This window comes from Mauremys reevesii, linkage group 5 (genome assembly GCF_016161935.1).
Source record: "Mauremys reevesii isolate NIE-2019 linkage group 5, ASM1616193v1, whole genome shotgun sequence".
Lineage (NCBI taxonomy): Eukaryota > Metazoa > Chordata > Testudines > Geoemydidae > Mauremys > Mauremys reevesii.
The window spans coordinates 94,917,755-94,945,265 of NC_052627.1; the positions used below are offsets into that span (position 1 = coordinate 94,917,755).

Here is a 27,511-nt window from a genome sequence, read left to right on the forward strand (position 1 = left end):
ACTAATTCCTTCCAAACCCAGTCGAATCTGTAAGCAGAAAAGAATGTTTGTCACGCTTTACTGAAGTCACATGATTTTCTCTTTTTCTCACACATTGTGCCCCTAGCCTTTGTGTGCCCTTAACCCAGGGGCAGATGCAATGCCCCTGACTGGATGAAGTGGACGCTGCCATTCCTGCTGCAGACAGGCAACAGTGAAAATGTCTGAAAATAACCACACTGTAAACTGTCTACTTTAGATAAAATCTTTTCAAAATTGGCCATGGATTCACCTGCAGTTGCCCCTGGCCTAAAAAAAAAAAAGGTTATGACAAAATCTGTCATGCTGATTTCAAACTTTACAACATTTACAGCCACGTTCATGGGATTGAACAACAGCTGCCATCTTAAACTAATAACTACAGCCTACTTACCATTTGTTTCTGCGCACTGTGCTTTTTAGTTCCCAGAAATAAGCTACACACTCTTAAAATGGGGAAAGAGAGGGAAGACTCATCTTTCAGTAGATTTCCCCTTATAGTGCACAATAATTTAACAAGACATAATGGAGCCCAATAATGAAAAGTTATTTTTCACTCATGCTGTTCAGAAGTAATAGGGCAGTCAGTTATTTGTGGGTACTAATGTAGTTCTCCACTAAATGGAATTCATAATCGGTTTCCATGCAGCCAGCAGTGATAAACACACGACTTAAAGATCCAGAGCATCCAATCAAGTATCTAATCTATTTACCAGACTGCTTCTGAGGTAGCAAGTGGCAATGGCTGTACAGTGTATGTTGCTATTTTTCTTCTTGATGCTTTAGAGACAGGGAGTATTTGTTTGGGGAGCATTTAGGATAGAGAAAGGGAGGGAGGATTGATGTTGCTTGAAACAATAACCACTGTTCTTTTTTATTGTTAGAACACCTGCTCCTCCATCAGTGCAGGCTCATCCATTATGCAACATGCCAGCAGTGATGGGACCAAGATCTGCAATTCTGAAACCATAACGAACCTGACTGAAGAGCTACAGAGCGAGCAATTCCTCATGTATTATCAAATTTACAGTGTTAATGTCTCTCTCTTCCCTGATCTCTATTTTTATTTTTTTCAGGAAACCAGTTATGTTAGGTTCCACATGGAAAGGTAGACACTAATAATAATAATAATAATAATAATAATAGACATTTATAAAGGTCAAATTGTCAAACTAGTTTTGCAATAAAGTATATTTTTCAAGAAAATCATATCTTAAATTAGAGAAGTTCAAGCATGAGATAATTTTTTTAAAAAAGCATTCTTAAGCTAGGTGGAGAGAGATGTAGTTATTTGAATACCAGCACTCTGTTCCACTAATGAAAAACAAATTGTTTAAACGTTTATTAGGATTTCTTGTGATATAGAATAGAAATGCTATAATTTCCAGTAACCATTTGTTTCAAAACATTAAATAAGTTTCTACAATTTTTCGCAAATCCCTGGTGTTAGCCATTTGCCAAGAAGGCACCAATCCTGCACACACTTACACACATGCTTCACTTTCTGAGCATGGAGTAGCTCCACTGATGACAACAGGACAACTCACAAATGCAAAGTTAAACTAGCACTTACATGTCACACTTTTCACCATCACAGTACTTACAAAGATGAAAATGAACTGTTGCTTTACAAATAGGGAGAGCACAGAAATTCATGTGTGGCTAGACTGATTAACAGCAAGAATATTTGGCAAACCTAGCTATAAGCAAATTGCAGATAAAGCTTCACAATACATTTAAGATTTGTCAGAGTTTCAATGAGGTGTCAATCAATCTCATCCAAATGATCAACCTGACTCCTGAACCCATTTTTCATTTCAAAACCCGGAGCCTTTTCAGCAGAATATGAAAAGTCTACTATAGAGCTGGAGAAGCCACTGGAAAGAAAAATTTTGTTGTGCCAAGGCAGGTGTTACTGATACATTTACAACAGCCACCTGATTTAGTTATATGACTTAATCAGTCTTGAAGTCTCTTTTTTCCTTTATGTATCTTACCATTCCTTTTTCTGTACATGATGAGAGGCACCAGGTATCTGAATGTCAACTGTCCATTTTCAGCCAGACCAGGATCTGCCAGTATGCTCTCCACCCATCTGTTTTTATCCTTCACTGCAAAGTTTGGCCAGATAAATACATCCCACCCTTTTGAAGCATGTTGTGTATACAGCTCTCAGCCAGCAGGAAAATGAATTGGAAGGAATCCTTCCTCAACCAATTTAAAATAAATAATTTCCCTCATATTATCAATTTTAACAAGACATTGTTTTATACTCCTACAGTACTGAAGTGGATTTCCTCCACCCACTCAGTACTAGTAACTGTGGAAGTTTGGTGTAGTAAGTTGGTTGCACTGGGAGAGGACAATTTGGTAAAGGGTTGCATGCAGAAGAGCAGTTAAAGAGGACAGAGTTATGGTTATGGTGCCTGGTCTGAGGTGTATAGTAGTTGCAGTAATGGTAGGTGTATGATTGTTGGAGGCAGGAACAGAGGATAGGAACCGTTAGGTGGCCTAACACTTCATTATCTTGCTTTTGTGGGGCTTTGTCAGGTATGCAGCAGTCCTGACTGCTTCCAAACAAAGTCTGTATGTTACTTAGGTTATCTTAACGTGTAAATCAGGAGTTTGATGAGGCTAGGGACAGACCTGTGGGGGTAGAAATGCAGCAGTTATGGAAGACATCAGCAGCTGCAATTCCTCCTTTTCTGTTGTAGGATAAGAGAGAGAAGAATGTAGCTGCTGACTGAGGAGGTTTTGCATGCATTGTCAATCCACAAGTCTAAATATAAGTGAGAAAACTCTGAAGTGGCAAGAATGGAGTCCACTTTTGCATTTTATTGTATTTCAGCTCAGCAGTGCAATACTGATGCTCTATAAAAAGCCAAGACAGTTTCATCATTCAATATTAATATGTTAGGTTAAAGTACAGCTCAATATTGAATTTTAGCATATTGCGTATCTGATTAAATCAATTATAAAAGGAGAAAAATATTCACTTTTTCCAGTCATTTCATTACTTCAGAAGAAAAACTGCTTTAGCGCCAGGAATGGTTTCTCTGTATGTTTTGCATCCAAGCCACAAGCCAGCAAACAATGGTATTTACTCCAACGCTAATAAAAGTGAATTACTTTGTGGTCTTTGGTTACTGGTTCAAGATCAGATATTTCTTGAAACTTTGTTTCATGTGGAGGAGTTTACAATTTAAAACAGGCAGCCAAAACAAATTAAATTAAAATTTAAACCTGCTTTTGAATATTATCAAAGGTTTGAATTACTTCTTGCTCTACTCCCCATGCCACATCCTGTTATGATTCACTTGGGGCGTTCTTCCCATCCTCCCCCAGCTTTTCATCCAAATAGGATTTGACTGTTTTGAGCCACCTTCTAGAACAGTGGTTTTCAAACTGCGGGTCGTGACCCAGTACTGGGTCACGGTGGCTCTGGTCCACATCACCAACCGCACTATTAAGAGTCCCGTCAGCGGTGCTGCCCAGCTAAGGCAGGCTAGTCCCTACCTGTTTGACACCACGCTACTCCCCAGAAGCGGCCAGCAACAGGTCTGTCTCCTAGGCAGAGTGCGCCCACAGGTCTACACACGCTGCCCCCACCTGAGCAGCAGCTCCACAGTCCCAGTGTCCAGGACCAGCCAATGGGAACTGGGATAGCCAGTGCCTATGTGCAAAAGCCATGCGGAGCCACTTGCGTGCCTCCTCCTAGGTGCCGGACCTGCTGCTGGCCACTTCCAGGGCGCAGCGCAGTCTGCGATGTCAGGACAGTCAGGAAGCCTGCCACAGCACCTCCACTGCACTGCTGACCAGGAGCCGTCTGAGGTAAGCCCACACCCCAACCCATCACTCCAATCTCTTTCCCCAGGCCTGAGCCCCCCCAAACCTGGAGCCCTTTCCTGCACCCAAAACCCCTCATCCCTGGCCCCACCCCAGAGCCTGCACCCTCAGCCAGAGCCCTGATCCCCTCCCTCACCCCAACCCCCTACCCCAGCCCAGAGCTCCCTCTCATACCCCAACCCCCTCATTCCCAGCGCCGTTGGGTCGCGGGCATTAACAATTTTCTTCACCAGAAAAAAAAAAGTTTGAAAACCACTGTTCTAGAAAAACTGTACCAGTCATCCTCTAAAGAAGAGCTCCAGGATAAATTACTCTACATTTTAACATTCTACCCTTCTCCTATAAGCCACTTCAACAATACCATGTCACTTGTTTCAGCTGAAAAACTTGTTTCAATTTTACACTAGGGGGAGGGGGAAATCAGAAATCAATTGGCATATATAAAAACTGGAAACGGATGTTACAGAGGCAAATTGAATGCACAGATGCAGAACATACTGCCCTCCCACTACATATTATATATTGCCACCAGATGCTGATGTCCATCACAAGGCTCTGGATAGTCTATAATACGCCATTACATCCAGACGCAAATAATTATAGGACTTGGACAACTGTCAGCTCAAGTTTGCAAACCTGAACCAGCAGCCCACTGGCACTATTTACTAGGACAAAAGCTCTTTCTGCAAACTGCCCAATGAAAAACAGTACCCATCACACCATCAGCCATGTTCTGTGTAAGAATAAATCTCATTAGAATAAAAGGGCTTTTCTGTTTGTTTTCCTTCCTCTCCAAAACAGAACAAGAGGACGCATATTTGCCGCAATACAGCACAGATGACACAGTTTGATACAAATTAGTTAGCAGAATTTCACTACAGTAGGGAAAGAAGGACAATGAAAGAAAGCAGGCAGACAATCTTGTGTTTCAATCCACTACCAAGGTAGCCAGTGACCTAGCTGACTTATAAACACTACCTGTTTGTCTTCAACCCCACTGTCCACCACTGGCATCCATTCTAGTAAATGGCAGTCTGCCACCTCTTTTTTCAAGATGTCAGACTCACTGGCACAAGTACAGTCGTATACTGCATCTTGGTTTCCCCACTGTTCTGGTCCTTCTATAGAATACCAAGCAATGGTTACCTAAATGCTCCTATGTTCTGCTTTCAGTTCTGTAACTGGCTCACGTTAAGCCAAGACATGTAGGGACCTGATCTTACATCACTGAATAACTTCAACTTCCATTGAAATCAATGGTAATTGAGGTCATTCAGTATTTCGTAGGTGGTGGTAGAAGGATCCAGCCTGATCCTTCTAACAAGATCAGGCCCTTAACTTCTGTACCACAATCATAAGGAAGTGGTGCTGTATGCAAATTGAACTGGCTCCAGCTAGTACCAGAATACATCCAGGTCAAGATTTAGCTCTTGCTGTAGAAATGTCTTGTAGTAAATTCAACATTTTACCTCCTTCCCCTCTTCTTACAGTACTTATTGGCTGGAAAAATCCAAATTCTAAAAGGTTTTCCAGATTATATCCATTTATCCTATGCAGTTGCTTTTATTCAGAACTGAAATTATGGAGAAGCAGCATCTAACCTTCATGACATTTAAAAGAGTCTGAGATACAACATAACTGAAGCCCAGCTCTTACTTTTAATCTACACACAGAGACTTTTAAAAGCCAGTATTTCATATTTGAATCAACCTACAAGTGTTTTGAAACAAGTTATCAGATTAGATCAACATTCATGAAAGAACATATTTGTAAATATATACAGCAACTCACTTAAAGTCATCCTGGTTAGCATTGTTTTGTTGTTACATTGCTGATCAATTAGGGAGCATGCTCGTTTAAACGTTGCGCAATGCTCCCTTATAATGTTTGGCAACCACCTGCTTTGTCCTCTGCTTGTAGAAAGAGCCGCTTGTTGGAGTTAGCTGATGGGGGCTTGGAACCAGGGTGGACCGGCAGCCCCCGCATCAGCTCCCCGCTCCCCTAAGTTCCCTGTGCGGCAGCTGCCCAGCAGGCTATCAGTTACTGGCAGTTCAGCTGTCCCTCCCCCCACTGCCATGTGCTGCTCCTGCCCTCTGCCTTCTCCCCGCTCCCGGGAGCCTCCAGCTTGCTGTGCGGCGGGAGGGGGAGAAGAGGGGTGCTAATGTCAGGGTGTCCCGCTTCCCTCTGCTCCTGCACCTCATCTCCACAGAGCAGCGGGGTGGGGGAGACACCAAAGGGCTCAGGACAGAGGGAACTTGCTGGCAGCAGCTGCTGTTTCAACTTGCTGATCTACTTTAAAAAAAAAGGCAGTGTACTTAAGAGTGGGGTCAGCGTACTTAAAGGGGCAATGTGCGTCTCTCTTTCTCTCAGTGTATGTCTGTGTCTCTGCCATGCTGTCTCCCCTCCTTCCATTCATGCTGTCTTGTAGCGTGTGAGGCTACAACAACGCGTTAACCCTTGAGGGCTCAGCTGAGTGCTAGTTCATCATTTAGCAGTAAGGCATTCCCTGGGAAATATCCCACCTTCTTCCACCCTCTGACTCCACCACCTCAACCAAGCTTCACAATCATCATTGCTATGTACAGTATTAATTGTTTGTTTCAAACTTATATATGACATCTTTTGTCTGATGAAACACATTTCCCTGGAACCTAACCCCCCACCTATTTACATTAATTCTTATGGGGAAATTTGATTTGCTTAACATTGTCTCACTTAAAGTAGCATTTTTCAGGAACATAACTACAACATTAAATAAGGAGTTATTGTACTGGATATTGTATCAATTTTCAAATTCATCCAGAAATCATGTTGTCAACTTATTACATATCCCATAACAAACAAACACACACCCACACCTTGCATGTTTCCATCCTCACTGCCTTATTTAAAAATCAGATTAAATGGGTCTTGGTCATAATTTACATGCCATTAAAAACTAACTTTGCTACCTAACTACTAAAAGCCAGTGGTAATTCTGAACTCTTGAGAACTCTATACTACCCTGGGAGGAATCCTTCCTGATTAGAGCTGAATATAATAGTGAAGCTCCCATTGACTTGAACTGTGCAGGGTCAGTGTCTAAAAGAAGATTCACACACAGCATTTTCTAACCAAACCAAAAACAAAACAGAAGTCACTCAGTGCATACATGTAGAATGAGATAATGAAGTTGTTTGTTTTCTAGTTACCAGACTGTTATGAGTTTTTAAAAAAGAATCAGCAGCAATAAGCCTGCCAGCAGGCAGAATGGTTGCAACCCCAGAAAACTGGGCTAGAGATTAGGAGGCCAGTTAAAAGATTTGGCACAAACTCTGGGTTTGAAGGCTGAGGGTGGGTGAGAGAAGACAGGAAGTGGAAAGTGAATGGAGATTAGTTTCATAGCCAAGTTGAAGACTAGCATCTGCAAAGCATCTGTGTTTCTTGGGGAAAAGATTAATTATATTGCAATGCTAATTAATTGTTTAAAAGGGGGACTATATGGATCCTGATTCAGGAAAAAACACTTAAGCGTGTATTTAAATTTAATCACGTAGTTAAGTCCCATTGAAATCAAATTTTGCTAAATTAGGTCCTAAATGAAGCAATGAATACAAACATTCAGTGTCAATTTTAAACCTGAAAATTATTTAACTTTAAAAATCTTGAGACTAAATTATTACATGTAAACAAAGAGTAAATCTTGAAGAAAGTAATTTCTTATTAAATAACTTAAGCAAGACAAGCATTTCAACATCTATTAATCAAAAACAATTTAGTACAGCATCTAAGCTTCACTGACATCATGAAATATGATCAGTGATATACAGCTAAATCCTTGAAAGTTACTGTGATGCTTCCCGGGGCAAACGCTGGAGCCCCCATGGAAAAAAAATTAGTGGGTGCTTAGCACCCAGTGGCAGCCAGCTCCCCCCCTCGTCTCCCAGTGCCTCCTGCCCATGAGCAGCCCTGCCAATCAACTCCTCCCCTTCTTTCCCAGCACCTCCCGCCTGCTGCAGATCAGCAGATCAGCTGTGCGGCATTCAGGAGGTTCAGGAGGAAGAGGGAGGAGCGGGGACAGGGCACCCTCAGGGGAGGGGACGGAACTGGGTGGGAAGAGGTGGGGCAGGAGTGGGACTTGGGAGAAGGGGTGGGGTGGGGTTAGGGGCTGGGGCTAAGTGGGGGCGGGAAGAGGTGGGATGGGGTAGGGCTTAGGGGAAGGGGGCAGAGCAGGGGGTTGAGCAGCTCCCATGCCCAGAGGAACACGATGCCTAGGCCCCGGGATACCGAAGGCTGTGGCGCACATTGCTACCACCCGCCCTGAGCATGAAGAACCTGTCTGTGCCTGCCATGGGCCAGCTCCCAACTCCACCAGCCACAAGCAACACAAGCACATGCCTCTACGCCTTGCAAGCCCTACCATCTCTCTACAGGTTACCAATTGCCACACACAAACCATCAATCCCTCCAAACATCCTCCTGGAGCGTCCAGCCCCTGGTCCAGGGACACTCAGTGCTCACAGACTTGTTGCTTCCAAAGAAACTGTACATCTCAGATTACCTCTGGTTAACAATGGTTAACAATGCATTTTGGAGTCAATAAAATGCCGCTTCTGAAATATTACAATACACAGAATCATTACTGATTATCTGACTGTTGAGAACTGGTTTCTATTCCTTTTGAAAAACAACCTACTTTGGTTGTCTTTTTATAGAAATACTCTTCAATAAAGGAATAATTAGTCTTCTAGTAAGTCTCTGCGATGCAAGTTATGCCAAGACGATAATCCAGTTTTACTTTAGGAAGCAAGATACTCTACACAAAAACACCTTGTTAATGCAACATTAAGGCTTAAATTTTAATCAGAGAATCCAGGAATTTCAGAGTTTGAATTTTTACTTTAACACTGTCACTGTAATATACAGTATATGTATTACAACTTGGTCTCATTATGTGATCACAACATATATGCACAATAATTCTGATGTATGCACAACTAAGCTTATAAGAAAAAAGAGTGCAGTTTTCCCCCTTTCTAGTTTTACTTGTCAATTAGAAGATCATATTACCCAATATGTTGAGGTTACATAATGAAAAACCTCAATATAATGACCGGACAGAATACATACATAGAAGGCAAAAGTACATATCTGAATTTGCTGACTTTCACTTTAGACTTTTCTACCCCAGACCCCTACTGTGCTTTTTAGCTGCAACCCTGCACTGAGGGAGTTGTAGACTCCCATTAAGTGAGATGTGGTTGCCTAACTTCTTTAGACCCATGTCATCATTTTGCAGAAAACATTTTTAATGTATTATAATAAAAGTCAACATTGATGAGGGACAACCACTAACTAACCCTGTCACTCCAAGCTAAACAGTCTCCTCCCACCCCAACATTCCAATCTGTATGATAATCAATTACACTAACCCAGAAGCACCAAATTAACATATGGAAATCAACAGCTCTAAACTAATTTATAGTTCATCTTGCTTGGTATTACCTGCAGTTGCTAGTGCAGAAGATTCTCTGTTTTACCAAATGATTTCACAAGATTCATGTGCTGACAACATCCTTTTGTGCCATCTTTAGAGGCACCTCATATTAACTTTGAGAGACAAGATAACAATAGAGATTTCACAACTTGATCATCACATACACAGGCTCACCCTGGCAGTACACTATCTCCCCACTCCTCCCCCAATACTCAACTGTTTTAAGTGGTGATGTTGCAAAGTTCACCGACACCACCAGACTCACTGTCACACTGCAAACAGAATACCTAAAAGGATTAGTGAATTTTACCACACTGCTGGATTGATTTCTAAGAGATCTTTTGATGGAGAATTGAGCACCACAGCTAAGGAGTCCCTTTTTTGTGTAAGAAAAAGCTACACTGAAGGAATATCCCCACCCTTCAGGTCTCCTGTTTTATTATTAAGTTATTGTTGAATGTTAACTGTGCACATCTATATACAGAACAGGGTAGAATACAGGATCCCTCAAAGATCTTTGAATTTATGTTCAATCACGTTCAAGTACTCAGTGAGAATTTTAGATTCAAAAGCTGCCCCCTCCCAATAAGACAGTTACATTGCTCTTTAATCCTACACTTGAGATTGGATTACTGGGTTGGCGGCAGGAAGGGGAGATGAATACCACATGTATTAGCAAGCTCTCAGAATCACAGTATTCTTGTGTATGAAAGCAATTCACTGTATCTAGCCAAGCTTGTACTATAAATGTAATCAGATCACAGATACTTGCAAAAAATACTTAAATATGTCTGTCTGCAAAATGGTATAAGAGAGAGTCTCCAGGAGACCTATAGATAAAAAATGGTGGTATACTATTCCGAATCAGTTTGATGTTTAAATTTAATTGTGTTACACGTGTACATTTGAATAGTGTTAGTTCATAGATAAAATAATTTATCATTCCAGCAGTAGACGTATCGTTTGAAATAGAGCCCTTTGTGCTACATTTGATTTTCTCCATTTAGCATAGTTATTTTCCTTCTGATTAAAAGCTGGATATGAGCAGTCACTGGACAACAATCTGGCACACCAAAACAAAAGTATTTTGAGATCAGTGAGAAAATTTCCAAAGAATGTATACGGCATAATGCAAAGTTATTATGTGTGAAATTCCAGAGCATTAACTCTTTGAGTAACTGTCTTCCCCACAACTCCCTCAAATTTAGCATCTAACTATTCTCTTTCTGATCCAGAAGACCATGAAACAGGATTGGTACATCATGTAACGGTCTGGCCTGTGACTGTCTACTGTGGGGTGGGGGTGGGGAAGAGGCAAGACAATTCTAACCCACACATGCATGCAACATCCTTCTCTAACAGACCTGTTTCTCAACAGCACACTAGCAGGGTGGTAAAGAATGTGATTTATCATTTTAGAATGGTAACAAGTAAACATGAGACAAAGTGGGTGTGGTAATATTGTTTAGTGGACCAACTTCTGTTGATGAAAGAGCCAAGCTTTTGAGGAAGAGCTCTATGTAAGCTTGAAAACTTGTCTGTTTCACCAACAGAAGTTGGTCCAATAAAAGATATGTCACCCCAACTTGTCTAACTTTCACTAGACATAAAAGCTTTGGTATAGAAACATTTGAGAGTTGAAGGATTTGTTGTAAAAACCTACCCCAAAATAGTGAAACTTTAAAATATAATTTCAAGATATTTGCCACAGATTTTCTATTTTAAATTAGTTTATTTTAACAAGGCGAGAGAAAGTACATCCTCTTTCAGCTCAAGATGCAAATTAACTAGATACATGCATAAAATATTTACTAAGCAGAGACCTATTGTTAAGGTATTTTGGGATTAAGGTATTAAGGTATAACCTAGCTCTTCCTCAGATTCCCACCCTCCCTCATGCAGTCTTCAGTTACTAGAGCCCATTGCAGAATCTGGGACATAAATGGGTGCCGTTGTCCACCTAATGCATCATTCAAATGCATGGAAGCATTTGAATGATCAGAGCCAGTACATTTGATGACAGTTTTGCTTGATGACTTTCAGTTCTCCATTTAAAGATTCTCAGGATGTGGCAAATTTTTAATTTCATCTACATGTTTTGTGTGTGTTAAGAGGCTTTTCACTATGGCACATTCAATTCCCTATTTGAAATGGTTAACTGTAATATGTCTATGACTGCATTGAACCATTAATGTACATATTGATTATAGCATATTTTGAAGATAGTGAGAGAAAAGGAGTTAACTGGAATTCACTCATACAGAAACTGTAGCTTTAAGAAGGCAATTCATGAGAGTTATGGAAAGAGTAGAATTAACATATATACCTCTACCCCGGTATAACGCCACCCTATATAACACAAATTAGGCTATAACGCGGTAAAGCAGCGCTCCGAGGGGGCGGGGCTGCATGCTCCGGCAGATCAAATCAAGTTGGAAATAATGCGGTTTCACCTATAACACGCTAAGATTTTTTGGCTCCCGAGGACAGCGTTATATCGAGGTAGAGGTGTATTTAACGAAACTCGGCTATGCAGCACAGCTGGGTGAAAATCTTTTTTTTTTTTTGTGCTAAAAACAATTGGATTCAGTGACATTGAAATGTTTTGCAAATTTATATCAATTTTGGCAAATTGTTTCAGTTGAAACAATTCTAAAAGTTAAAATTCTAAAAGTTAAAATGTTTTCATTTTTCAGGTCAAAAATAATTTTATTAATAAAATGGAAAGAAATTTCTGAAAAAAATGCAACATAAAATCTAAACAAAACCTTTTGTCTGACAAAGAATTCAACTTTTCTGAACTGTCATGAAAATGAAAAAAAATCCACTGTTCACATAGTTCTACTATGTGTATTTAGCTTGAAGCATTACCCTTGTCACAAAAACAAAATTAAAAAAAAAGCTCTTTTCGTCTCTGCACTTTTTCCCTACACTCACGCCATTATATTTTTGATTATCTAAAACAGTAATTTTATCTAGCAGCTTCATATGACTTTAGAATAAACTTCACAAACCAGTATGACCTGGATAAAGATGAAGATGCAATAAATACAATATTAGCTAAAATTTTGGCCACTGTTAACACTGTGATGGTAATGGAGAAGGGAGATGGTCATCTGCAAAACCAGGTCTTGTCCTCCCACATGCAAATGAATTCCGCGGTCCTAAATTTTTGTTGGCTGCACAGATGGGAAGATCAGAGCCAGGAAATTAGGAATTCTATACTCATTTCTACTAATTGGTATTCATAACCCTCACAATCCATATTACTGAACAAGACCGCACAAGTTACACCAGCAAGGAATAGAATATAGATTTCTAAATGCAAACCAAAATCTCAGTTATTTAACAACTTCCAGTTTCCCCATCTGAGAATGAGACATAATATTTACCCATCTTTGAGAGGCATTTGAGATGATTAAAAAGGCAAGGATGAAAACGCATGAGCCAATTAATAATTTCAGATTCAATACAGGGTTTGGATGGTGCACCTTAGGCTGCACATGAGGCCACACATTGAATAAGGAAGGTAAGTATCAAACAGCTGCCTCATTCCTTGTGCACCATCCATCCCATGGATTGAATGAGGCAGTTGGGAAAAAATAGCATGTGGTCATTTAATTCAAGACCATAACACATATACACGATGGGCCGAAATAGAGTTGCATGGGCAGTCTAATTTCTGGCATTTCCCAACTTTTGAGTTCTTGGCTTGGCATCTCAAACATTCTATTAAAGTAGTTCTTGTATGTAATATAAACAGATTTTAAAAGTTACACACAATTTGGTGAAGTTATAAAAATACTGCCACCTCAGAGAAGGAATGCAGCAGTTCTTTAACAGCACACAGGAACTATACACACAACAGTTTAGAAGAGGAAGTAAAAACTGCCATATCCAAATGAAGCTGAAATTGAATTGGGTAATGTAAAGGCTCTCATCCTATTTTACTTCTGCTTTGGTTTTACTACCCCAGCCTTCAGGCGGGGGAGGACGGGACACAAAATGTGTTAATTGCAGCTAAAAACTAGGAAGACAGTTACTATTTTTCGTCCTATATTAGGGAGGAACTCTAAACTGATAGACATTTTCAAATGGTAAAGCATTACTATTCCCAATAAAATATTTCGGTGTTGCATGCACACAATTTGCTTTGCTAAAACATCTAATGCCAATAGTTGTCTACACAGATCATTTAGACCATTTCCCAGAAAGACATCCCGACTCTCACTGACAAATATCTATGGTAATTTGTAAAACACCAATTTATATTATATTTGTTTGGTTTTTATGAGGGTCAGAGGTGGTAAAGTAGAAGAGAAATCTTCTAATTTATTTTAAGTTATTCCATCAGACCATGGATGTATATTTCATAAAATACGGTGCTCAAGTAAAACCAGATACACAATTATGAAGCTTTGCAAGCAACTGCACTGGAAGAGAGGCCAGAAAGCATGAACATGAAAATGGAGGCCAGGACATAGTTCTGCAAGTATGTAATCAGGACCATTCTTTGGGCAGAGGAAAGGAGAAAGAACCAATGCAGAAGATTATGCAAAACAGACACCGAATACACTGAATGTACTACTTTAAAAAAAATAGCAAGAACAAACAGATTTATGGACTGGTAAACATAGCTCAATTGCCATGGAACCAAATATTAGTTCTAAATGTCAAAAGTCTAAAGCAGTCTAAGCATGGAACACTACCTCTGAGCTCCGGAATTTATGCCTGTCAAGACAAATGTAAAGCACTGAAGAACTCCTCACCTTTCACTCCTCCACACGGAGAATTTTCCATACCTGTATGCTTGGCTTGCAAAACTGATTAAACTGAACATGCTCCAAGAATAGTAGCCGCCATACATGGAGAAGATTTCTTTAAGAGAAAGTAGCAACCCTCCTTTAAAAGGAAAGTATTCCCTTCCCATCTATATTTTCCTGAGTTCTACTAGATACGTCACTGACAATTACAGGCGCTTGACAGCGCCAGCCAGCTGTGTCTCTTTCAATATATTCTAAAGGCTGTTTGTGGACAGAAGCCAGGGAATCTACATTCTGGTTGTACGCTCTCTCTTATCTTCCCTTATGCCTCAACAAAACCATGGGCTAGAACAGCTTGTATAGCTACTTTGCACATGTTCAATTAATGATAAGGACAATGAAGTCTTGCATTTCACAGTATAAAACGGATGATCTGAATGGGTCAGGAAGCAATTCCTCTCAGCTTTCTAAATAGCACTGTACAATCTGCTAGATACACTATGGATCCCACTGTCCCCCATGATAAACAGGACTGATCTTGGAGAACCATACTATCATTGCAATGTGCCTATCCCTCTGGAAGGAGATAAGCAAAGCACTATGAAAATAAGGAGCGGTGGCCACTTGTGTGACATGCAGGAAAGGAGAAGACAGACACTATTGCTCACACAACAAGACTGGTTGATTGCCAAAAACAGTGTGACAATGAGATAGGAGAACTGAAGGAGCTCACAAGGAAGCCCTGCATGTATTCATAGAATCATAGGAATGTAGGGATGAAAGGGATCTTGAGATGTCATCAAGCCCACCCCTCTGCACTGAGGTAGGACCAAGGAAACCTAGACCATCCCTGCCCTGTGTTTGTTCAACCTGTTCTTGAAAACCTCTAATGATGGAGATTCCACAACCTCCCTTCAAAGCACATTCCAGAGCTTAACTTCCATAGTTAGAAAGTTTTTCCTAGTATCTAGCCCAAATCACGTTTGTGGCATATTAACACCATTATGTTACATCCGACTTCCAATGGACACAGAGAACAATTGATTCATCCTCTTTATAACAGCCCTTAACATATTTGAAGGTTGTTACCAGGTCCACCTTTAGTTATCTTTTCTCGTGACTAAACATACCCAGGTTTTTTAACCTTTCCTCATAAGTCAAGTTTTCTAAACCTTATTTTTGTTGCTGTCCTCTGGACTCTTCAATTTGGCCACATCTTTCCCAGTAATGGACCCAGTACTCCAGCTGAGGCCTCACCAGTCCCCAGTATAGCAGGACAATTACCTCCTGTGTCTTAGATACAACACTCTTGTTAATACACTCCAGAACAATTAGTCTTTTTCACAACTGCACCACACTGACTCATTCAACTTGTGATTCACTATACAACCCCAGATCCTTTTCAGCAATACCACCACCTAGCCAGTTATTCCCCATTTTGTAGTTGTGCATTTGATTTTCCCTTCCTAAGTGTAGCAATTTGCACTTGTCTCGTCTAAATTTCATCTTGCTGATTTCAGACCAAATTCTCCAATTTTTCAAGGCTCCTTTGAACTTCAATGCTGACCTCCAAAATGCTTGCAGCCCCTCCCAGCTTGGCAAATTTTACAGGCATACTCTCCACTCTATTACCCATGTCAGTAACAATAATACTGACTAGTTTCAGAACGGACCCTGTGGGATACCATTAGATAAACTAGGAGGACAGGACAGTAAACCATTAATAAATTACTCTCAGTATGGTCTTTGCACCAGTTGTGCACCCACCGTATGGTAATTTAACCTAGACCACATTTTCCTAGTTTGCTTATGAGAATGACACAGTCCCATGTGACAAAAGCCTTACTAAATATCAAGATACATCACACCTACTTCTTCCACCCATCCACTAGGCCAGTAACCCTATCAAAGAAGGAAATTAGTGAAGACTGAAGCAAAATAAGCATGAAACACAGAAGCCGTCTGGGTTGGGAGTGGGGTGGTGGCAATGAACCAGGTTGCAAGCCGGACACTTACCAATGGGGAGTTACACAGCTACAGACATGTCAAGACTCACTCACTGGGTGGGGGACTCACTCATCAGCATGCTCTCTCATTCACACACATTCCTAAGCTTATCTCATTCATTTTAAGATTTAAAAGATTACTCCTCAGGCACTGCAAGAGACAATACATCTGGTTCCTCAGGCACTGGGCTTAGAGCTTGGAAAGCCACTGTCCAAGCTTGTGTATGGTGGTTACCATGGTGACTACAGGCCCATATTTCACATGGGGCGGAGGCGGGGGGGGAATGAATACTTGACTGTCAAAACACAACCAAACATGAGTTTGCCCAAAAAAAATGAGTAGGATTTTATCAAAAGTTGGCAGGTTCTGCAAAATACAATTCAAAATTTAGACCACACTAGACAAATTCATGTCCTCAAGGATCTCCACCCATCCAGGTTTTTGTTCTGACCAGCAAATAATTGTTTTTATTACAATCCACTGATTTGCACTGCATATAGAATTCTCATGTGCCCTAGACTTCAGTATGAATTAGGACACTGAAATGTTTCATATGCAATATTAAGCAGTGCACATTTTAAAACAAACTATTAAATGCTGGTTGGATTCAAAGCCTGGACAATTGGATGTCACCAAGGGCCAAAGATGAAAGTCCCTGTTTTAAGCAATGACCTAATACACCACCTGGAAAGTCTCACTCTTTGGCCTTGAATCTCACGCTCTGGGGCTGTAAATCTCTCTTAAGGACAGCCAACCCTTGGCAACACTGCAACTACAGATTTTATGCAGACACTTAAAGTGAAAGCTGATAATAGGTGGTGTGGGGGAGAGAACAGAGGACTAAGATAGAGCATATAACAAAGATGGGATTTGGGCTCAACAGTGCCAACACAAAGAAACAAAACCACAGAGGGAAGGGAAGAGTAGCAGGCAGATAATCTTTTACAATTCCAGGGCCCCATCTCCCTGCAATGATAAACCAGGAGACTCCAGGCTGAGCTCTTTAGTTCACTATAACCACTTTGTACAAGCACAAAGTGGTCTTAAAACAGTCAGATAACCAGAAGAGAATTCCCCTTGTATAGAGGGGAAAGTTGGCAGAGATGGATCCACCACCTTCTACAGCAATTGGCCCTGGCATAAAGGGAGGGAGGGGACATGGAGAAGTGGAGCTTATCTCCATTGTGCAAAAGTTAACAGTGATCAGTTGCAGAAGTCAGAGCCACAGGGAACTAACTACTAGAGTGGCCAGCTGGTCAGTGGCCCAGCAGCCATAACTGGTGGCCTGTGCTGCCACTTTGAGGTAGAGGAGGATCAAAGCCTTGATGCCTGTTAGCAGGAAAACAGAAGCATGAACGGACTGTTTTACCAGAGGGGTGTTTTGTTTTGTTTGCAGCCTGGATTTCTCAGAGATTCCCTAGGCTACAGCCTTTGTGTAGCCAAGTTGGCACTATGTACAACAGCATCTTTGACAAATCTTTATTCCAAAACACTACCATGCTAGTGGGATACAAACACACCTGGGAGGCTCATATTCCCTTAAGATAATTGCTTTCAAGAGATAATCAGAGCAGGGCTGGAGGTGGCGGGGGGGGGGGGGCAGGAAAGACACACACACACCTATTTTTTTTCCTATAAGGACATTTTTATTCAATAGCAATAGACACATTACTATGCTCTGCAAGGGACATGAAAATGAAGAGCACATTTTCAAATTAGGATCTCACAGTTGGGTATATGTCCTGCTGTCATTGTGATACATGTCTCTCGGGGTGAGGTGCACGGAGTACTGATGCCTACTACTGCGTAGGTAGGGTTGCCAACTTTCTGACCGCAGAAAACTGAACACCCTTGTCCCACCCCCACCCCTGTCCTGAGGACCTCATCCCCGCTCATGCCATTCCCCCTCCTTCTGTTGCTCACTCTCTCTCTCTCTCTCTCTCTCTCACCCTCCCTCACTGTCACCAGGCTAGGGCAGGAGGTTGAGGTGTGGGAGGGGGTGAGGGCTCGGGTGGGGGTGCTGGCTCTGGTGTGGGGCTGGGTATGAGGGATGCAAGAGGGGGCTCCGGGCTGGGGCCAAGGGGTTTAGAGTGCGGGAGAGACATGCCGGCCGCTTCCAGGAGCCATGCAGAGCCAGGTAGGCAGCCTGCCTTAGCCCCACTGCACCTCTGACCAGACTTTTAAAGGCTCGGTCAGCAGTGCTGAGCAGAGCCGCCAAGGTCCCTTTTCAACCGCGTGTTCCAGTCAAAAACCGGATGCCCAACCACCCTACGTTTAGGAGAAAGAGAAACCCTTTTATGATGTGTTCTCTCCCCAAATATTGACATTTGCCTTATTACAGATAGGTGACAAGATGAGCATTTTATCTCCCCTCCTCCTCTTTGCAGGGATCCTCTTCTCAGCCTATTCCCTCTGAAAAGTTCCCAGATGTGCAGGACAGTCACTCCTCTCCCCAACTTCTCCTCTCAAGTAGTTATCTACTTCTTGCTCTCTCATGCCTCCTGTGGGAAGAGTTCTCGCTGGAGCTTCTCTGCTCCCTTGCATCTTATGAAGCAGCAAGGCAGTTCCCTTGCCCCACTGAGCTAACTTGCCCATGTATCTATTGGGTTTCTGGGAAACTCCTGCCCGCCCAATGCTAAAGGATCCTCCCCCAGCCTAAGGGGAGGATCTACGGGACCTCAGAAACCCACTAATTTCGGGGGACAACTAATAAAAGAACAGGGACAGGAGTGCGGTCAAAGGGTCAGAAGAAGGGAGCCTGACGGGGACACCGAGCAGAGAACCCCGGACAGCGCCCACTGCTCCTCGAAGGCATCAAGGGAGCCAGTGGACACCGCCCAGAGGAACTCCGCCCGGAGACGTGAACGGACTAAGGACCGGAAACAAGCCCTACAGTCACAGGAGTCTCCATTGGTCAATCACCTCTCCCTGGTCCATGTAAGCAGGTGAGTGGATTTTTTTGCCCAGGGTGAGAGAGTGCTCCTTAAATTCATTGATTCAATACCAAAACAGTTACTTACAACATTATTTACAAGGTAAGTACCATAAATTAGACCAGTGGTTCTCAACCAGGGGTACACATACCTCTGGGAGTATGCACAGGTCTTCCAGGGGGTAACTCAATCCAGCTAGATATTTGCCTACATTTACAACAAGCTACGTAAAAAGCACTAGCAAAGTCAGTACAAACTAGAAGTTTATACTTGTAAATGACTTGTTTATACTGCTCTATATACTATACATTGAAATGGAAGTACAGTATTTATATTCCAATTGATTTTTTTTATAATTATATAGTAAAAATGAGAAAATACGCAATTTTTCAGTAATAATGTGCTGTGACACTTTATATGTCTAATTTTTAAGTGAACTGAAACTTGGGGGTACACAAGACAAAACAGACTCCTGAAAGGGGTACAGTAGTCTGGAAAGGTTGAGAGCCACTGAATTAGACTAAACAAGTACATAGCCTATTCCTAGCTGGAATTTGTTTAGCCTGAAAATATTTGCAGATAAGAGAAGTACACGTTATGTAGTGCACCCTAAAAAGTAACATTCTTCTCAATGAAGTCTTTGGGGATTCCCTATCCTTATTCAACAGCTGAAGCACAAGAGTATCAATTTCCCCTCTTTAACTCCTTGTAAGGATGCAGCCTCTGGCAGGATGCATCTGAGTGTATCAAGGACAAATTGCTTAGAGCAGGGCAGTCACAGCCAGGGGTGGCTCTAGGAATTTGGCCGCCCCAAGCACGCCGGTCCCGCGGACCACTTGCAGACGTGCCTGCGGAGGGTCTGCTGGTCCCGCGGCTCCGGTGGACCTCCCGCAGGCATGACTGCGGAAGGTCCACCGGAGCCGCCTGCCGCCCTGCTGGCAAAACACCGCCCCAAGTGCGCGCGCGCTTGGCGCACTGGGGTCTGGAGCCGGCCCTGGTCACAGCCCAAAGCTGGGTGTCCTTTATTACTTAAGGCAAACCAAACCAGCCAAACAGAGAGGACTTCGGTTTTACCCCACTGGCTAACCAGAAATCACACAAGCAATTCCCTTAGACACTCCAGTTTCCCAGAATCACCACCAGCAGCCACTTCTTATGGGGAAGAATGGTTATGAAAACCAATACCCCAGTAAAAGAAAAAGGGTCCTCCCAATCCCAAAGGACCAAGCCCCAGACCCAGGCCAATATACACATCAGATCTTACCCACAAATTACCCACAAATTAATCTTTAGAATCTGCCAATCTTTAGAATCTAAAATCTGAAGGTTTATTCATAAAAAGAACTCTAGATGAGAGCTAAAATTGGTTAAATGGAATCAATTACATACTGTAATGGCAAAGTTCTTGACTCAGGCTGGTAGCAGTGAGGGAAATAAACTGCGGGCTTAAATCAAGTCTCTGGAGTACATCCACAGCTTGGATGGGTCATTCAGTCCTTTGTTCAGGGCTTCAGTTTGTAACAAAGTTCCTCCAGAGGTAAGAAGCTGGATTGAACATAAAATGGAGGGATCTCCAGGGCCTTTTATATTCTCTCTCTTGTGGCGGAAACCCGTTTGTTCTCCTGTGCAAAATCACAGCAACAAGGAGTTTGTAGCAAGTCACATGTCCACACATGACTCAGTTTGCAGGCAGCAGCCATTGCTCACATGCTACCTTGAACATCCCAAGAAGATGTCTCATATGTGGATTGGAGTCTCCGAAGGTCCATTGTCAGTTAAGTGTTTCTTGATTGGGCTCTTAATCTGCAAATTCCTTTCTCAAGAAGCTGACCAAATGCTTCACTAATGCTACTTAGAATCAAAACACATTGAGATACAAGTACATAGCCAATATTGATAATTTCAACTACAAAAATGATACACCCATACACATAGCATAATCATAACCAGCAAATCATAACTTTTTATAGACACCTCACATGACAACCTTTGTACAATAATTGCTGCAAATATGTAACAGTGGTTGCAACAATGATCGATACGGTCACAGTTTATGTCAATAACATCACATTCCTCATATCCCATGCTTGCGCACACCTTCACTAAACTCTCGTACTGCCTGTTTAATCGAGCCAGAGTCTTAGACTACGTAAGAGGCAGCCTGCATTCCTGGTATGATTATCTGATATGGGTAGGGGGCGATGCTGAATTTACATATTGCTTGTATTTCTGTAGGGCATTCCAATCAAGAATCTTTAAGTGATTTACTAAGGCTTAGAGAGCTGGCTGGAAAAATAGGAATTTTCACAGGGAAAAATCTTCATTCAAAAGTTCTTCAGTTGGGATTTTCCTCATTTGCGCGCACATAGTTTATTGTTCCCAAATTTAGAATTTTTTTAAAAATTTGCCAGTTGGAAAACACCAAAGTATGAAAAGTAGGTTTATATATTTACCCACTGGAAAAAAAACAAAAATCAAAGAACTGTTACCTTTCACATAAAGGGAAAGATTTTAAAAAGTGAGAGAGAGTTACAAATAAAAACAACATACACAAACACATTCTTCCTTGCCCCTTTCTGGAAGAAACAAAGTTTATGAAAATACTTCATGGAAGAAAATGGGATTTTATCCTAATTTGTTTTTCCACTTTCAACTAACTCACTCATTTTTTGCAATCTTTGAAACAATTTTTTTGGGAAAAAGCAAAATGCCCCATTTTTCAAAATATTGGCAAAACAGATATTTTCATAAACTTTTTTTGAACAGCTCGGATTTTGAATAAGTATTATCTCCATTTTGCAGATAGTGAAACTGAGGCACAGAGTTTAAATGAACTGCTGATGGTGAGAGGCCTGGATCAGTGTTCATGTCATACTCCCCGTACCAGCTCAGGCAAGCTCATGATCCAACCACTGAATCAAATTTGGTGATGAATCCTGGTCACTTGCCATCTGGGGCATGTTACACATATGCTAAGAAGAAACTGATGGTCATAGAGCCACTTCCAGAAACCTTGCTCTCAGCCAGACTATGCAAGCTGTTGAACTGTTATTTATAGTTAGGGTAACCAAAGACACCACTGTTCCTCACCGGTTATTTTCTGAGAAATGATGGTAGTACGATAAAACCACTAGTAAGTTTGTGAGTTGTATTCTCTCTGACAGAGTGTTGGTGGAAATCTTTAATACTAGTTTTGGAAGATGAAGAAGAAAGCTTTTTGGTGCTTTTACGGCAGCAACTCTGTTTTTGGATCTAAGTTAATTTGGTCCTCTCCTGATTCAGTTTTGGAAAGAAAAGCAGAACTGATGAAGTTGTTACAGATTTTAATGGCAGATGTTTCGGGTAGGTAGAGGGAGTGTGGGAGAAGAAAGAACACACAGAAGCTGAGGACAGACAAGAATGGGGGGGAGGTTATAGGCAAGAAAGCCAAGCAGTAGCCTAAGCACAGTGTGACCCTGGGAAAAAAAACAAGAGAGGGTGCTAGCTAAACAGGTTTGGGGGCTGTAACCTAAGAAATTGCTCCTTTTGTTGTTGGTTCTTTGGCGTTCAGAGACAGGACTTTGTAAATAAACAAGATCACATCAAAGAACATACAAAGAAAATACCAGATTCCATCAATTTCTAATGATGGTTTTAAAAACTAGATCATGATGGAGAGTGTGATGAAGGTGGTGCCATTTTTACAGTAAGTTTACTTCTCAGAAGAGAACCAAAGTATTTGGGTCAATCTGAAACTAAAGAGTCAAGATTTAAATCTAGGGGGAAAGAGTGGTTACAAACTGAAGTTTATTTAATTTTCCTTGTGAAAGATGTTTGCCTGCAGATGCTGTCATGCAGTATACACCACCACCAGCCGGAAAAATAGTTCTATTGAGACTGTACAGCAACTAAATCTCTTTCCACTATTATTTAAGACTATTAGGACTTTAGATAAAAAAGCAACAGCAATGCTGCAGTTTTCTTTCCTAGACGGAGGAACTGTTTCTCCCATCAGAATAGTAAATCGTAGGAACGTCTTTAATTCAGTCATTAGTGTAACATTTTCCTGGCTCATGTGCTTCTCTGATGTCACTGTATAGCCAGCTGCTTATTAATGACTCAAAACCAGCAGATCTCCAGTTTGCTACACTACCAAAATGCACACATAATATGTAGTGCAAGAGATTGTTTTAAATCCCATAAACGTGCGGTAAGGATACAAGAGATATGGCTTACATGATTGTGACATGAGTCACATACCAAGGCTACAGCTGAAAAGACAATACTAAATCATTCTCTGAAGAAAGCAAGGTAAATCTCCTGACAGCTAAGCCATCAGTTTAAGAGATAAAATAAAACACTAGCGCTCAAATATCCTAAATAGTTGTGTACAGCATCTAAGTAGGTAGCCATCTTAGCACTTCTCTATTTACTAAAATCATGTGTAATGTGGAGCAAGAGGAGTTGCACATGTTTTCAGTCTCTAGCTAGCATTGCTGACAATTTACCAACACCAACTCCAACACAAGGGCAGAAGCAACAAGCTGTGGTGCCAGCTAGTAAATAATTTCTGGCTGTCTGAGTATGTGGAAGATGAAATGGAAAAAATTCTTAAACTCAGCCTGTAAAACCCAGATGAAGTGAATTCCTATTTGGCCCCAGTTTTGTTGTTGGATACATTGAGCACCTGGACCCTGCAAGCAGATAGAATGGTTTAGAAAGACAAGTTGCAGTCACAAAGGGCTTTACTCCAAGGGATGGTGTTTACAATAAGAAACTAAACTAACAAGCAGAAAGGGAGGAAGACTTTTCTGGGCTGGGGGTTCAAGCTAGTCCTATGACTCCCATATGAGGAATCTCATCTTCCAGAGACAGCCTCTCCCCCATGTCCCAGTTTTATAGCTCCTCTCCAAGCAAGTAAAAGGAGAGCTAGTGTTGCCTCTCCATGAAGACAGATGGCAACACTTGACTCAGGATATGGCTACACTTGCAGCTGTACAAGTGGGAGTTAAACCTGTCTTCGTACAGCTGAGCAGGGAAAGCGCGGCAGTCTGTCGACACTGACAGCTGCCAGCGCACTGTCATGGCTACATTTGCAACATCTGCAGCGGCATTGGGAGCAGTGCATTATGGGCAGCTATCCCAGCATTCAAGTGGCTGCAACGTTCTTTTTAAAAAGGGGGGGTGGAGTGTGACAGGGAGTGTGGGGGAGAGAGGGGGGGGATTTTTGGAGCCGACACTGTCAGCAGCTGCCTTGCAAGTTCCGACCCTCTCCCCCACCTCTCTGTCACTCACTGAAAGCAAACGCAGCTGATAAGCAGCCTCCCCGAAACGGATCCTCCCCCGCTCCCTCCCTCCCCCTCTCCTCAAGCAAACACCAGCTGTGGGCATTCCAAAGAGAGCTCCCTGCCTCTGCTCTTTCACAGCAAACAGGAGCTGTGTTTGTTTTTTTGATAAGCGGGTCCTGGAGCCCCGAGTTCACAACAGCAGCAGCGCTATACTCTTTATTCCTCTCATGGAGGTGGAGTACAAGCAGCGCTGTAGCCAGGGAGATACAGCGCTGTATGTGCCTTGCCAGTGTGAACGGGGAGTGAGTTACAGTGCTATAAAGCCACCAACAGCGCTGTAACTCTCAAGTGTAGCCAAAGCCTCAGCAGGGCTCCTTCGTTGTTTTACTGGAATGGAGGAAGCAGAGTGCTCAGGGGGCAAGGATTGCAGAAGGGACAGGGGCAAAGCAGACACTCCCATATGCCACTGTGACTCGACTTCTCCCCCTTTCTTGTTGGGGTTGAGGCACCTACCTTCTCAAGGAAGTGTATATGACCCAGCAGTTCCCAGAGCCATGGGTTCTTTGCAGAACTAGGCCAGGAAAGTATTTTATATACTGACAACTATGCCCTTTTCCTGATGGGTTTTTTATCCTCTTCTTTCAAACAGGGATCTTTTTCAGGGTTTCCAATTGGCTGTCTGTTTCCTGGGCCCCTGCAGCACACCTGCCCCTTCCACCCAGCCAGCAGGATCTGACCCGGCACCCAAGGCCTGCTCAACAGGCAACATATGCTTCACTCCAGCTGAGAATTCCAGCCAGTCACCTGTTTTTCTTCCACTTCTCTGCAGGTAAAAATTAAATGAAATGAAAAACAGGAGAGGTTTGCTGCAGATACAAAGTGACTACTGTTGCAAATGCCCTGTTACTAGGAGGATGAACCTACATAACTATACTTCAAGGCCTCTTTCTGCTTCATTTTTACGCTGTATTTAAAAGCAGGAAAAAGCTCTTCCAAATAGTGAGTAAGAGGACATTCAGACTGGGAAATGTCATTTCTTACTAAAGTGCATTAATCACTCCAACATTTAAACATTAAGATTTTTTCCTTTTAAATAAACCAACAACATTTTATATTTCAAATCATGGCAAGTATTAGAAGATAGATTTCACATTCGGCCAAAGACCTGTCATCACTATATTGATGTCTGGTGCTGCAGCACTTAAGATAACCTGAAAATCCATGTTAATCAAAGATGTTTTTTTTTTAATTGAAACAATACAATTAGTGTGAATGTTTCTGTTCAAATCAGGTACTACATAGACACCCTGTCCAAACAACTCAAACAACAGTTTTGACATTCAGAGCCCAGAGACTTGAAGATATGCTGCATATTGGGACATATGCTAAACTCAGATATTTCATAAACCTTGTGTGTTTATACAGTTGGTAATCATTTACTGCTAACGGCAATATGCAGCTACGGACTTCTTTAAATTTGTTTTTTTTCTTTTTTTTTTCAAATGAGGTTGATACCAGATGTTTTAATCGCTTTAAGGTTGTGGGGTTTGTTTGGTGGGGTTTTTTGGTTTTTTTAAACCCCAAGCACAGAGATTCATTCAGGAAAGAAACTTGCAAAGACACAGTGAACCATACGTGCAGAGTAACTGCAGTAAAGATATAAAATGATTCCCCCTAGTTCTTGTGCACAAATTTAACAGCTCCAATTAAACTGGTACGCTGCACCAGTTTTAGGGTCGACTTTTCCAGGTTTAAGTGCAGACCCAGGGATTGAAATCAGGCCAGGGACCTGCTGATTGGAGTGACCCCTCCCAGACGAGGCAGACATCCAGATAAAGGAAGACTTGTGCCCCATTGATGTAGGTGAGCTGCAGCGATAGAAAGGATCTTCTTGAAGCAGTGGAAAAAACAAAAGAGGGGGACACAATATTGGTAGTGTTCTGTGTCAACAACAAAGCATTGGAAACATCTGTGGGAGGGGTGTAGAACGATGTGAAAATTGTGCCTCTTGGAGGTAGAAAGAGACAAACTAGTCACCTGTATCAGAGGATATGATTATGGTTGACAATTAACATCCATAAGTACTGTGATAGGATATAGGTTTTCAGGTCAAAGATGGGCCTCCAACCTCAGTTTCTTTTGAGCCAGGAAATATTTGGACTAGAACTCTCTTCCACCAAATTCTGGGAGAACTGGCTCGATTGCACCCAGACACAGGTGAGATTGGATCGCCTGCTTTAGCAGACCCTTGTGAGAGAGATCAATGAAGAGGGATAGGGACAGAGGAGGGATTGAGTGGAACTGGATAGAGTATCCCACGGAAAGCTCCTCCTATATATCCACCTGTCTGAGGTGATGAGTTCCCAAACAGATAGAAAATGGAAGAGGGACCATTCCTGAAGGGAAGGTGAATGGTGGGTTCATGCAGCATGGGATCTAGAGAAGGGTGTGATTTGTGACCCTTGATTAAACTGTCAAAACTGTACAGAGGAAGGTGCAGGCTGGGAGGCCACCAGAAAAGATGCTCCCCTCCACTGAGATCTGGATTTTTTTCTAGAGGGCTCTGTAGGTTTTGAAAAAGCATGATATATTTGGTACTGAAAGGGTCAAAAGCATTGAGTTGTCTGTGATTTGCTGAAGTGCTTCTTTGTTCCAGGTGTATAAATGTGCAGCAACCAGAGCATTGCCCTGGAGTCTTTGAGGGAGTGGAGCAAGTCAATGTTAACACTGAAGAGCTTCAGCCTTCAAACAAGGTCTTCAACAGTATTCTGAATGCCCCCAGGGAGGCCAGGAGATTGGAGCCAAGAGCCTCATTGCATAACTATTGCAGTTGTCATTGACCAGGAGTCCATGTCGGCAGCATCGAGGGAGCCCTGGAGGAAAGCTTTAGTAATCAATCAAGCCCTCATTTTGGCAAGTCATAATTTCTCCCTTAGAGCTTATGGCAGGTGTTCAATAAAATGGAGTGAACTTAGAATAATGCTTGGAATCATATTTTGCCATCGAGGCTTGATAGTTCATCACCCGAAATTGCAGAGAAGCAGACAAATAGCTCTTCCAACCCAAAAGGTCTAAACGCTTTGACTCCTTGTCTGAGGGGGTGGACCTGGAGCAAGCTTGACAGTTTCTCTTGTTAACCGCATCCACCACCAAAGAGCTGGGGGTGAAAGGAAAAACACATTCCAGTCCCCTATCTGGAAT

At 42.1% G+C, this 27,511-nt stretch overlaps 1 protein-coding gene and 1 long non-coding RNA gene across 9 annotated transcripts in view; one reads left to right on the forward strand and one right to left on the reverse strand.

Annotated features, from left to right (window-relative positions):
• The window catches only part of LIMCH1 (LIM and calponin homology domains 1), a 285,276-nt gene that overhangs the window by 213,075 nt on the left and 44,690 nt on the right, over window positions 1–27,511 (reverse strand). The gene's annotated exons all lie outside the window — the stretch shown is intronic.
• On the forward strand, window positions 3,436–27,270 carry LOC120406100. Its single transcript, XR_005599088.1, has 3 exons — window positions 3,436–3,849; window positions 24,960–25,139; window positions 26,967–27,270. It is a non-coding gene; the product is annotated as an uncharacterized LOC120406100 (long non-coding RNA).